The following is a 14,113-nucleotide window of genomic DNA, read 5'->3' on the forward strand; positions in this document are numbered from 1 at the left end:
TAACTCTCTTAGAGTCTTGATTGTAACAAAGAGTCTTAGGCTTTTATCTCAGTTAAAATGAAAAACACTAGGGGCGGAGCAAGATGGCGGAGGAGTAGGAGACCTGGATTTCGTCTCCTCTCAGGAATTCAGCTGGATAGGGATCAAACCATTCTGAACACCTACAAACTCAACAGGAGATTGACAAAAAGAAGAGCAACAACTCTCTCATCAGAAAAGTGACCACTTTCTGGAAGGTAGGACGTGCGGAGAAGTGAATCCGTGGCGATATTCGGGAGGATAGACGGTGGGGGAGGGGCCTCCGTCGGCCACTTCTGGCAAGTGATAGAACCACGGAGCACAAAATCGGAACTTTTAAAAGTCTGCTCCGCTGAGGAACGTCACTCTGGTGGCTAAGCGGGGGGTGGAACCCTCTGGGACAGTGTGGTCTCAGGACCCTCGGGGTCACAGAAAGACCGGGGGTGCCTGAGTGTGGCAGAGCTCCCAGGTAACGGAGCAGGGAAGCCGGCTGCAGAGGCGGAGCCCAGGCGCGGGCTCTCAGCTCGGGGTTGCCATAAACCGTGATCCGCGGCACAGTCGGGCCCCTGCTCCTCCAGCAGGGACCCAACAAGCGGCAGATCCGGGGAGACTCATCTTCCTGCCCCGGGAGGAGCCACGCGGGAGCGCACTGCGGGGATCTGCTGGGTTTGGAGACTCCACCCGGGTCGGGTGCCAGAGATAGAGGCACACGGTCGCAGGCCGGGTGAGCACGGAGTGCAGCCGGAGAGCGGGGAGACGGGAGTGACTGACGGTTTTTCTCTGGGGGCTCACTGAGGAGCGGGGCCCCGAGTTCTCGGCTCCTCCGGAGCGGAGATTGGGAGGCCGCCATTTTCACTCTCCGCCTCGAAAGCTGTACGGAAAGCTCACAGGGAACAAAAGCCCCGGAGAGCAAACCCGAGCAGATTACTTAGCCGGGAGGGGGCAAGGGCGGGGCAATTCTGCCTCCGGCAGAGACATTTGGAAACCACGGCAACAGGCCCCTCCGCTGAAGATCAGCGAGAACAGCCAGCCAAGACCAAGTTTACCGATCAATGAGAATGGCAGAACTCCAGCCCTGGAATACTGCACATAGAATTCAGGGCTTTTTTACCATGATTCTTTAGTCTTTTAAAGTTAATTTTTTTTAACTGTCTTTTTGTCTTATTATTTCTTTTTGAATTTTTCTTTTTCCCTTTTTCAACCAACATCTTATCAATCCCTTTAAAAAAAAATTTATTTTTCATATTTAGAGTCATATTCTATCCCTTCATAGTAGTTACCCATATTTTGGGCTTATATATATAAGTTGTTCTCCCTTTAAAATTTTGAGATAGTTTCTTCTAACAGATTAAAATATACCCTAAATCTCTAGTATGTGGTGCTTTCTATTCCCCTGCCTGATCACATCCTCTCCCTTTTTTTTTTCTTTTTCTTTTTTCTTTTTTTAAATCCTCTTCTTTGTTTTTTCAAACAACTTCTTATCAATTCCTTTTATAACATTTTTTATAATTTCCATTTTTACAGTCATATTCCATCCCTTCATCATATCAACCCTTATTTTTGTACATATATAAGTTTTTCTTTCTTTAAAATTTTGGGAGGCACTTTCTTCTAAAAGACCAAAATACACCCCAAATCTAGTGTGTGGCACTGATCTATATACCATATAGATCATATTTGATCACATACTGGTTTTCCTTTTGTTGTTGTTGTTTTGTTTTGTTTGTTTTTGTTTTTATCTTTATCTTTTTTTTTTTCTTTTTTCTCTCTTTCCCTTTCTTATCCCACTGCTTCAGGTCTTCTCTGATTTGTTTAGAGTATATTTTCTGGGGACGTGGTTATTCTGCTAGCATTTTGTTCTCTCATTAATATATTCTCCTCTGCACAAAATGACAAGATGGAAAAAATCACCTCAACAAAAAGAACAAGAGGTAGTACCGACTGCCAGGGACCTACTCAATACGGACATTAGTACGATGTCAGATCTAGAGTTCAGAATCATCACTTTAAAAATACTAGCTGGGCTTGAAAAAAATATGGAAGTTATTAGAGAAACCCTTTCTGGAGAAGTAAAAGAGCTAAAATCCAACCAAGTAGAAATCAAAAAGGCTATTAATGAGGTGCAATCAAAAATGGGGGCACTAACTGCTAGAATAAATGAGGCAGAAGAGAGAATCAGTAATATAGAAGATGAAATGATGGAAAATAAAGAAGCTGAGAAAAAGAGAGATAAACAACTACTGGATAACGAGGGCAGAATTCGAGAGATAAGCGATACCATAAGACGAAACAACATTAGAATAATTGGGATCCCAGAAGAAGAAGAAAAAGAGAGAGGGCCAGAAGGTATAATGGAGCAAATTATAGCAGAGAACTTCCCTAATTTGGGGAAAGAAACAGGCATGAAAATCCAGGAAGCACAGAGAACCCCTCTCAAAATCAATAAAAATAGGTCAACTCCCCGACATCTAATAGTAAAACTTACGAGTCTCATAGACAAAGAGAAAATCCTGAAAGCAGCTCGGGAGAAGAGATATGCAACCTACAAGGGTAGAAACATTAGATTGGCAACAGACCTATCCACAGAGACCTGGCAGGCCAGAAAGGACTGGCAGGATATATTCAGAGCACTAAATGAGAAAAATATGCAGCCAAGAATACTCTATCCAGCTAGGCTGTCATTGAAAATTGAAGGAGAGAGAAAAAGCTTCCAGGACAAACAAAACCTAAAGGAATTTGCAAACACAAAACCAGCCCTACAGGAAATCTTGAAAGGGGTCCTCTAAGCAAAGAGAGAGCCTAAAAGCAACATAGAACAGAAAGGAACACAGACAATATACAGTAACAGTCACCTTACAGGCAATACAATGGCACTAAATTCCTATCTTTCAATAGTTACCCTGAATGTAAATGGGCTAAATGCCCCAATCAAAAGACACAGGCTAACAGACTGGATTAAAAAACAAGACCCATCGATATGCTGTCTGCAAGAGACTCATTTTAGAACCAAAGACACCCCCAGATTGAAAGTGAGCGGGTGGAAAACCATTTACCATGCTAATGGACACCAAAAGAAAGCTGGGGTGGCAATCCTTATATCAGACAAATTAGATTTTAAACCAAAGACTGTAATAAGAGATGAGGAAGGACACTATATCATACTTAAAGGATCTATCCAACAAGAAGATCTAACAATTGTAAATATCTATGCCCATAACATGGGAGCAGCCAATTATATAAGGCAATTAATAACAAAAGCAAAGAAACACATCGACAACAATACAATAATAGTGGGGGACTTTAACATCCCCCTCACTGAAATGGACAGATCGTCTAAGCAAAAGATCAACAAGGAAATAAAGACTTTAAATGACACAGTGGACCAAATGGACTTCACAGACATGTTCAGAACATTCCACCCCAAAGCAACGGAATACACATTCTTCTCTAGTGCCCATGGAACATTCTCCAGAATAGATCACATCGTAGGTCATAAATCAGGTCTCAACTGATACCAAAAGATTGGGATCATTCCCTGCCTATTTTCAGACCACAATGCTTTGAAACTAGAACTCAATCACAAGAGGAAAGTCGGAAAGAACTCAAATACATGGAGGCTAAGGAGCATCCTACTGAAGAATGAATGGGTCAACCAGGAAATTAAAGAAGAATTTAAAAAATACACGGAGACCAATGAAAATGAAAACACAACTGTTCAAAATCTTTGGGATGCAGCAAAGGCAGTCCTAAGAGGAAAGTATATAGCAATACAAGCCTTTCTCAAGAAACAAGAAAGGTCTCAAGTACACAACCTAACCCTCCACCTAAAGGAGCTGGAGAAAGAACAGCCAATAAAGCCTAAACCCAGCAGGAGAAGAGAAATAATAAAGATCAGAGCAGAAATCAATGAAATAGAAACCAAAAGAACAGTAGAAGAGATCAACGAAACTAGGAGCTGGTTCTTTGAAAGAATTAACAAGATTGATAAACCCCTGGCCAGACTTATCAAAAAGAGAAGAGAAATGACCCAAATCAACAAAATCATGAATGAAAGAGGAGAGATCACAACCAACACAAAAGAAATACAAACGATTATAAGAACATATTATGAGCAACTCTATGCCAGCAAATTAGATAACCTGGAAGAGATGGATGCATTCCTAGAGATGTATCAACTACCAAAACTGAACCAGGATGAAATAGAAAACCTGAACAGACCTATAACCACTAAGGAAATTGAAGCAGTCATCAAAAATCTCCCAAAAAACAAAAGCCCAGGGCCAGATGGCTTCCCAGGGGAATTCTACCAAACATTTCAAGAAGAATTAATACCTATTCTTCTGAAACTGTTCCAAAAAATAGAAATGGAAGGAAAACTTCCAAACTCATTTTATGAGGCCAGCATTACCTTGATCCCAAAACCAGACAAAGACCCCATCAAAAAGGAGAATTACAGACCAATATCCCTGATGAACATGGATGCAAAAATTCTCACCAAAATACTAGCCAATAGGATCCAACAGTATATTAAAAGGATTATTCACCATGACCAAATGGGATTTATCCCTGGGCTGCAAGGTTGGTTCAACATCCGCAAATCAATCAATGTGATACAATACATTAACAAAAGAAAGAACAAGAATCATATGATCCTCTCAATAGATACAGAAAAAGCTTTTGACAAAGTACAGCATCCTTTCTTGATCAAAACTCTTCAGAGTATAGGGATCGAGGGTACATACCTCAATATCATAAAAGCCATCTATGAAAAACCTACAGCAAATATTATTCTCAATGGGGAAAAACTGAGAGCTTTCCCCCTAAGGTCAGGAATGCGGCAGGGATGTCCACTATCACCACTGCTATTCAACGTAGTATTGGAAGTCCTAGCCACAGCAATCTGACAACAAAAAGAAATCAAAGGCATCCAAATTGGCAAAGAAGAAGTCAAACTCTCACTCTTTGCAGATGATATGATACTTTATGTGGAAAACCCAAAAGATTCCACCCCAAAACTGCTAGAACTCATACAGGAATTCAGTAAAGTGGCAGGATATAAAATCAATGCACAGAAGTCAGTGGCTTTCCTATACACCAACAACAAGACAGAAGAAAGAGAAATTAAGGAGTCCATCCCATTTACAATTGCACCCAAAACCATAAGATACCTAGGAATAAATCTAATCAAAGAGACAAAGGATCTATACTCAGAAAACTATAAAATACTCATGAAAGAAATTGAGGAAGACACAAAGAAATGGAAAAACGTTCCATGCTCATGGATTGGAAGAACAAATATTGTGAAGATGTCAATGCTACCTAGAGCAATCTACACATTCAATGCAATCCCCATCAAAATACCATCCACTTTTTTCAAAGAAATGGAACAAATAATCCTACAATTTGTATGGAAGCAGAAAAGACCCCGCATAGCCAGAGGAATATTGAAAAAGAAAAGCAAAGCCGGCGGCATCACAATTCCGGACTTCAAGCTCTATTACAAAGCTGTCATCATCAAGACGGCATGGTACTGGCACAAAAACAGACACATAGATCAATGGAACAGAATAGAGAGCCCAGAAATGGACCCTCAACTCTATGGTCAACTAATCTTCGACAAAGCAGGAAAGAATGTCCAATGGAAAAAAGACAGTCTCTTCAACAAATGGTGTTGGGAAAATTGGATAGCCACATGCAGAAGAATGAAACTGGACCATTTCCTTACACCACACACAAAAATAGACTCCAAATGGTTGAAAGACCTCAATGTGAGACAGGAGTCCATCCAAATCCTAAAGGAGAACACAGGCAGCAACCTCTTTGACCTCAGCCGAAGCAACCTCTTCCTAGAAACATCGCCAAAGGCAAGGGAAGCAAGGGCAAAAATGAACTATTGGGACTTCATCAAGATAAAAAGCTTTTGCAAAGCAAAGGAAACAGTCAACAAAACCAAAAGACAACCGACAGAATGGGAGAAGATATTGGCAAATGACATATCAGATAAAGGGCTAGTATCCAAAATCTATAAAGAACTCATCAAACTCAACACCCAAAGAACAAAGAATCCAATCAAGAAATGGGCAGAAGACATGAACAGACATTTTTCCAAAGAAGACATCCAAATGGCCAACAGACACATGAAAAAGTGCTCAATATCGCTCAGCATCAGGGAAATCCAAATCAAAACCTCAATGAGATACCACCTCACACCAGTCAGAATGGCTAAAATTAACAAGTCAGGAAATGACAGATGTTGGCGGGGTTGCGGAGAAAGGGGAACCCTCCTACACTGTTGGTGGGAATGCAAGCTCGTGCAGCCACTCTGGAAAACTGTATGGAGATTCCTCAAAAAGTTGAAAATAGAGCTACCATATGATCCAGCAATTGCACTACTGGGTATTTACCCCAAAGATACAAAAGTAGTGATCCGAAGGGGTACGTGCCCCCTGATGTTTATAGCAGCAATGTCCACAATAGCCAAACTGCGGAAAAAGCCAAGATGTCCATCGACAGATGAATGGATAAAGAAGAAGTGGTATATATATACAATGGAATATTATGCAGCCATCAAAAGGAATGAGATCTTGCCATTTGCAATGACGTGAATGGAACTGGAGGGTATTATGTTGAGTGAAATAAGTCAAAAAGAGAAAGACATGTATCATATGATCTCACTGATATGAGGAATTCTTAATCGCAGGAATCAAACTGAGTGTTGTTGGAGTGGGGGGTGGGGTGGGAGGGTTGGGGTGACTGGGTGATAGACACTGGGGAGAGTATGTGCTCTGGTAAGCACTGCGAATTGTGCAAGACTGTTGAATCTCAGATCTGTACCTCTGAAACAAATAATGCATATATGTTTAGAAAAGAAAAAAGAAGAAGAAGAAGCTAGCGGGAGGGGAAGAATGAAGCGGGGGAAATCGCAGGGGTAGACGAACCATGAGAGACGATGGACTCTGAAAAACAAACAGGGTTCTAGGGGGGAGGGGGTGGGAGGATGGGTTAGCCTGGTGGTGGGTATTGAGGAGGGCACATTCTGCATGGAGCACTGGGTGTTGTGCACAAACAATGAATCATGGAACACTTCATCTAAAACTAATGATGTAATGTATGGGGATTAACATAAGAATAAAAAAAAATGAAAAACACTAATATAACTCTATTGGAAAGTTATATGGAAGTTAGGTTTGGGGATGATATAAGTGAACTGTAGCTTCATCTAAATAGCAGAAAGTTAATAAACAAAACATAGTATAGAGGTATAAGCAATAACTTAGAGTTATAGAGATAAATACTAAAAAGCTAAAAAAAAATATTGGTTAAAATGTTGGCAACTGGGGAGCAAGAGGAGAGGGAGGGGCCTATCTGGAGGCTCTTGATTTTCACTGTACACTTTTCTATACTATTTTTTTATTTGACTATGTGCTTATATTACTTATTAAAAATATTAAAATGTTCTCAGAGCAGTGGTAGAAATGACACTTCATCTTTAGCTAGTTTGACAGAGAGGAATAACTTTCAAAATTGGCATACAAAATGTCAGCTTTGATATTCTATTCACTGACAAGGTTGATTAAATGTATTTTTAAATAATGCTGTGTTTCTGATAAACTTGTAAATATTAGCAAAAGGTTGCTTCAGGTATAATATATATAATGTTTCAACAATTATATATATTATTCAGTGTTCATCATGATGTGTACTCTTAATCTCCTTCACCTATTTTATCCAACCCCCACCCACCTCCCCTCTGGCAACCACCACTTTGCTCTCTATATTTGAGTCTATTTTTTGTCTCTTTTTCTCTTTGTTCATTTGTTTTGTTTCTTAAATTCCACAAGCGTGAAACAATATGGTATTTGTCTTTCTCTGACTAACTTATATTGTACACCTGAAGGTAATATAACAATGTATTGTTAATTACACTTGAATTTTTTTAAGATTTTATTTATTTATTTGACAGAGAGAGACACAGTGAGAGAGGGAACACAAGCAGGGAGAGTGGGAGAGGGAGAAGCAGGCTTCCTACTGAGCAGGGAGTCTGATGCGGGGCTCGATCCCAGGACCCTGGGACCACGACTTGAGCCGAAGGTTGACGCTTAATGACTGAGCCACCCAGGGGCCCCTACACTTGAATTTTCAAAAATAAACAAGTAGATAAAAATTTTAAAGAGAAGACAAACAATTTAAAAATGCAAGAATAAAAGCTGCTTCAGACAAAGCCTGACTTTTATTTTGAGCATTCTTAGGACTGATGAGAGGGGGGAAGCAGAATATGACAGGAAAAGCAATATTTTATGAAAATAATGTCCCAGGAACTACTGGGGATAAGCACTTATGGATAGTTATAATATTTGATAAGTGCTAGGAAATTTAAAAAAGCAATAACATATTTACTTCAATGGAAATAGACAAAATTTTACATTAATAAATAGAGAATTCAGTAAATATATAGATATGCAAATCAGTAGACAAATAAATGTAATGTGATTGAGCAATTCCTAAAGATAATGTTTAAAAATACAGGCTCTACACCTAATAATAAAATATTTCCCTTTCTTTTATTCATTTTAAAGAAGAAAAGGACCTAAATGTAAAAGCTATAACTGTAAAACTCTTAGAAGAAAACATAGTTGGAAATATTCATGGCATTGGATTTGGTAATGATTTTCTTGAATAAGACATCAAAAAGTATGGACAACAAAAGAAAAAATAAACTAGACATCATCAGAATGAAATCATGAAATGGGAGAAAATGGTTTCAAATAATACATCTGATAAGGGATTAATATCCAGAAAGTAAAAAGAAAACCAACAAACAACAACAACAACAACAAAAAATCTTACAACTCAACAATAACAAAAATCAAATAACTGAATTCAGAAATGGGCAAAGAACTTGAATAGACATAACTCCAAGGAAGATATAGAAATGGCCAATAAGCACATGAACAAATGCAAATTAAAACCACAAAAAGGTATCACTTCAAAACTGCAATGGACATACTATTTATGTCCTCCCCAAAACTGTAAATTGAAATGTTAACCCCCAATGTGATGGTATTTGGTAAGTGATTAGGTCATGAGGTGGAGCCTTCATGAATGGGATTAGTGCCCTTATAAAAGAGGCCTGCCACTCTTTTAAAAAAGCATTCTTTCACCCTTCCACCATGTGAGATTACAGTGAAGAGAGTACCATCTATGAATCAGGAAGTGGGCTCTTACCAAACATTGAATGTGCTGGCACCTTCATCTTGTACTTCTCAGCCAGCAGAACTATGAGAAATGAACTTCTGTTATTTAGAAACCACACAATTAATGGTACTTTGGTTTTCTTTCCAGTTTTATTGAGGTATACTTGACATATAACATTGTGAAAGTTTAAAGTGTGCAGTGGGATGATGTAATACAAGCATTAAAAAAAAGAAAAAAGAAATGATTACAATAGGATTAGTTAACACTTCCATCACTTCACATAATTATTTTATTTTTTGAAAACTTATAATTGCAAGTTTGTACCTTTTGAACAACATCTCCCTGTTTAATTTTTTGAGGAAATTCCATACTGTTTTCCATGGTGGCTGAACCATTTTACATTCACAACAAAAGTACACAAAGGCTCCTTCTCCTTCACAGCCTTGGCAACACTTATCTCTGTCTTTTGATAATAGTCATTCTAACAGAGAGGGAGGCAAAATGATGGAAGAGTAGGGGACCTCGTTTCATCTGGTCCCTTCAATTTAGCTAGATATCCATCAAATCTTTCTGAACACCTGTGAATTCAACCTGAGATGTAAGAAAAGAATTACTGGAATTCTACAAATAGAAAATTGACCACTTTTTGCAAGGTAAGAGGTGCAGAGAAATTAATCTGAGGGGATATATCAGAAGATAAACTGTGGGGGGAGGGAGTTTCTATAAGCTGGCTACCAGAAAGTGATAGCCTCAGAGCACAAAATCAGAACATTTAGAAGTCTGCTCCAGTGAGAGACATCCCTGCCTGAAAGATGCCCAGGTGGCAAAACGGTGCAGAATCCTAGGTGGGACAGTGTGGTCTCAGGATCCCTGGGGTCACAGAAAGAATGGGGGTGCTCTGAGCCAGCAGAGTTCCCAAGCATTGGAGCAGGGAAACCAGCTACAGTCAGCAAGCCTCTCAGCTCAGTTTGCCATAAACCACGAACCACAGCACAGTTGGGTAACTCCTTTTTATGTGGGGGCCCCACAAAGGGCAGAAAGGCAGCGACTTTCTGCCTTCCCCTGGGAGGGGCAGCACAGGTGCACACCGCAAGAGTCTACAGAGTTTGGTGCACACAAAAGTGAAGACTGCTTTTCCCTGAGAGTTTGCTGAAGAGACGGGCTGCAATCTTTCAGCTCTGGGGCTGGAGATTGGGGCACCACCATTTTTATTTTCATCCTCTGAAGCGTCACAGAAAGCCTTCAGGGAACAAAAGCCACATAGAGCAACCTGAAGCAGCTTACACTGAGCCCAGCCCCCTGGCAAAGGGTGGTGCAACTCCACCCAGGCAAAGACACCTGAGAGTCAGTGAAACAGGCCTTTTCCCCAGAAGACCAACAGGAACATCAGGCTAATACCAAGTCTATGGACCACACAGAACTGAAAAACTCCTGTGCTAGGGGAAAATAGTATACAGAATTTGAGGGGGTTTTTTTCATGATCTTTTTTCCTTTCAGTGTAAAATTTTCCTTTTCATTTTTTTAAGATTTTATTTATTTATTTTGACTGAGAGAGACACAGTGAGAGAGGGAACACAAGTAGGGGGAGTGGGAGAGGGAGAAGCAGGCTTCCCACAAAGCAGGGAGCCCGATACGGGGCTCAATCCCAGCACCCTGGGATCATGACCTGAGCCAAAGGCAGACGTTTAATGACAGCCACCCAGACATCCCTAAAATTTTCCTTTTCTTTTTTCTTTTTTTCCTTTTCAACTAGTTTCTTATTTTATTAACATTTTGTTCTTTTTTTAAAAGGATTTTATTAATTTATTTGACAGAGAGAGAGAGCACAAGCAAGGGCAGGGCAGGGGGAGAGAGAGAAGCAGGCTCCCTGTTGAGCAGGAAGCCTGATACAGGGCTTGATCTTAGGACCCCCAGATCATGACTTGAGCCAAAGGCAGATGCTTTACCAACTGAGCCTCTCAGGTGCCCCTCAACTCTTTGTTCTTAAGTCTTTTCTTAATTTGCACTTTTACATTTTATAGATATATTCTTCATTTTTGGTTTCCTTTCACTGTATTCAATTTTATTTTTGTATACATTTTTCTTTCTTTACAACTGTGGGATCAATTGTCTTTTAACAAACAGACCAAAATGCACCCAGGACCAAGTGTATCACCCTGTTTTAGCTACCTGTTTGATTATATTCTCTCTTCCCCACCTCCTTTTTTTTTTTTTTTTTTTTTTTTTCGTTTCTGTTCTCTTCTGATTTGTCTAGTGTATATTTCGCTGGGGTCATTTTTGATATTTTTATTTTCATTTTTTAATTTTTTATTTCTTTTTTGTTCTCTCATTTATCCATTCTTCTCTGGACAAAATGACTAGAAGGAGGAAGTGACCACAAAAGAAAGAACCAGAGGTAATACACTCTGATACACTTTTGTTCCCTGAAGGCTTTCTGTGATGCTTCAGAGGATGAAAATAATCAATATGGATATAACTAAAATGTCAGAATTGGAGATAGTCCAAAATGGCAGAGGAGTAGGCAACCTTAGTTTCATCTGGTTCTAGGAATTCAGATAGATAGTTATCAAATCATTCTGAACACCTGAGAACTCAACCAGAGATCTAAGAAAAGGATAGCTGCAACTTTACGAATAGAAAATCCACCACTTTCTGCAAAGTAGGAGGTGTGGAGAAGTGAATCCGAGGTGATATATGGGAAGATAAACCTTGGGGGGTTGGAGCTTCCATCAGCCAGCACTGGGAAGTGATATAGCAGTGGATCACAAAATCAAAACTTTTAAAAGTCTGCTCCATTGAGGGACGTCCCTGACTGAGAGGTGCTCAGGTGGTGAAACAGGCTGGAATCCTAGGTAGACAGTGTGGTCTCAGGATCCCCAGGATCACAAGACCAAGGACGCCTGAGTGTGGCAGAGTTCGCAGGTATTGGAGCAGGGAAGCCAGCTGCAATCAGCAAGCCCAGGAGTGGGTTCTCAGCTCCAGGGTTGCCATATACCATGTACCGCAGCACAATCCAGAAACTGCTCCCAGAGCAGGGGCCCAGCAAGCAGCAGAACCACTGGGAAACCCCCCTCCCAGGAGGAATGGCACAGGTGCACACCAAGGAATCTGCAGAGCTTGGAGACTCAAAATGGAAATGGGTGCCTGAAATAGAAATGCTCAGTCACAGGCTGGGTGAGCACAGAGTGTGGATGGAGACTAGGGAGACAGGAGTGATTGACTGCTTTTCCCTGAAAGCACACTTAGGAGTGGGGCCCTGAGCTTTCAGCTCCAGGGTTGGAGATTGGGAGGCTGCTATTTTCATTCTCATCCTCTAAAGGGTTATGGAAAGCCTTTAGGGAACAAAAGCCACATAGAGCAACCCAGAGCCATTACTAAGCTTGGCCCCTTGGCAAGGGAAGTGCATTTCCACCCAGGGCAAAGACACTTGAGAATCAAAGCAAGAGGCCCCTCCCTCAGAAGATCAGCAAGAACATCTGGCTAAGACCAAGTTTACTGATTATAGAGAACTGCAAAATTCTAGTGCTAAGGGAAAATAGTGAGTAAGGAAAGGGTTAAGGTATAGGCAGGGAGAAATAGGGGGCCCCTGACTAGGCTCTGAAACTATTCCTAGAAAGCAAAAGCTCTAAGCCAAAGTGAACAATAGATAAGGAAATAGACCAGACCACCTGGCCCTGGTTGTTAGGAAGTATTTTTCTTTGGTGGCTACAGCATAATCATAGAAAATTATCAAACCTTGAAGAATTAAGTCATTAGGGTATTATCAATAGTCCTTGCTCAAACCAAGATGACACAAGAATCTCAAGGCCACAAGGTTTCCAGTCAGTTTTCAATAAAAGACTGCCACTAAAAGCCCTCAGTGGCAGCCCATTTGGGACCCCTCTGACTCTAGAGAGTTTTGCTTTCCTTTCTGCTCTCATCTTCACTTAATAAACTTCGACCTTGATCCCCAAAGTAGACAAAGATCCCACTAAAAAGGAGAATTAGAGACCAATATCCCTAATGAACATGGATGTCAAATTTCTCATCAAGATATTTGACAATAGGATCCAACAGTGCATTCAAAGGATTATTCACCACAACCAGGTGGGATTTATTCCTGGGATGCAAGGGTGGTTCAACATCCACAAATCAATCAACGTGATACATCACATTGACAAAAGAAAGGACAAGAACCATATGACCCTCTCCATTGATGCAGAGAAAGCATTTGACAAAATACAGCATCCTTTCTTGATTAAAACTTGCCACAGTGTAGGAATAGAGGAAACATAGCTCAAAATCATAAAAGCCATCTATGAGAAGCACACAGTGACTATCATTCTTAATGGGGAAACAGTGAGAATTTTTCCCTTAAAGTCAGGAACATGACAAAGATGTCCAGTCTCACTATTCTTCAACATAGTTTGGAAGTCCTAGCCTCAGCAATCAGAAAACAAAAAGAAATAAAAGGTATCCAGATTGGTAAGCAAGAAGTCAAAGTTTCACTCTTTGCAGATGATATGATACTATATGTAGAAAACCCAAAAGACTCCACAAACAAATTGCTAGAACTGAAACAGGAATTCAGCAAAGTTGCAGGATAGAAAATCAACACATAAAAGTCTGTTGCATTTCTATACATGAATAATGAAGCAGCAGAAAGAGAAATTAAGGAACCAATCCCATTTATAATTTCACTAAAACCTATAATATACCTAGGAATAAACCTAACCAAATAGTGAAAGGATCTGTACTCAGAAAACTATAGATCACTCAATGAAAGAAATTGAGGAAGACACAAAAGAATGGAAAAACATCCACACTCATGTATTGGAAGAACAAATATTGTTAAAATGTCTTTGCTACCCAAGGCAATCTACACATTCAATGCAATCAAAATACCACCAGCATTTTTCAC

The sequence above is a fragment of the Mirounga angustirostris genome, unplaced genomic scaffold (genome assembly GCF_029215605.1).
Source record: "Mirounga angustirostris isolate CCGP_5_RB_7025 unplaced genomic scaffold, mMirAng1.0.hap1 SCAF_11, whole genome shotgun sequence".
Classification (NCBI taxonomy): Eukaryota; Metazoa; Chordata; class Mammalia; order Carnivora; family Phocidae; genus Mirounga; species Mirounga angustirostris.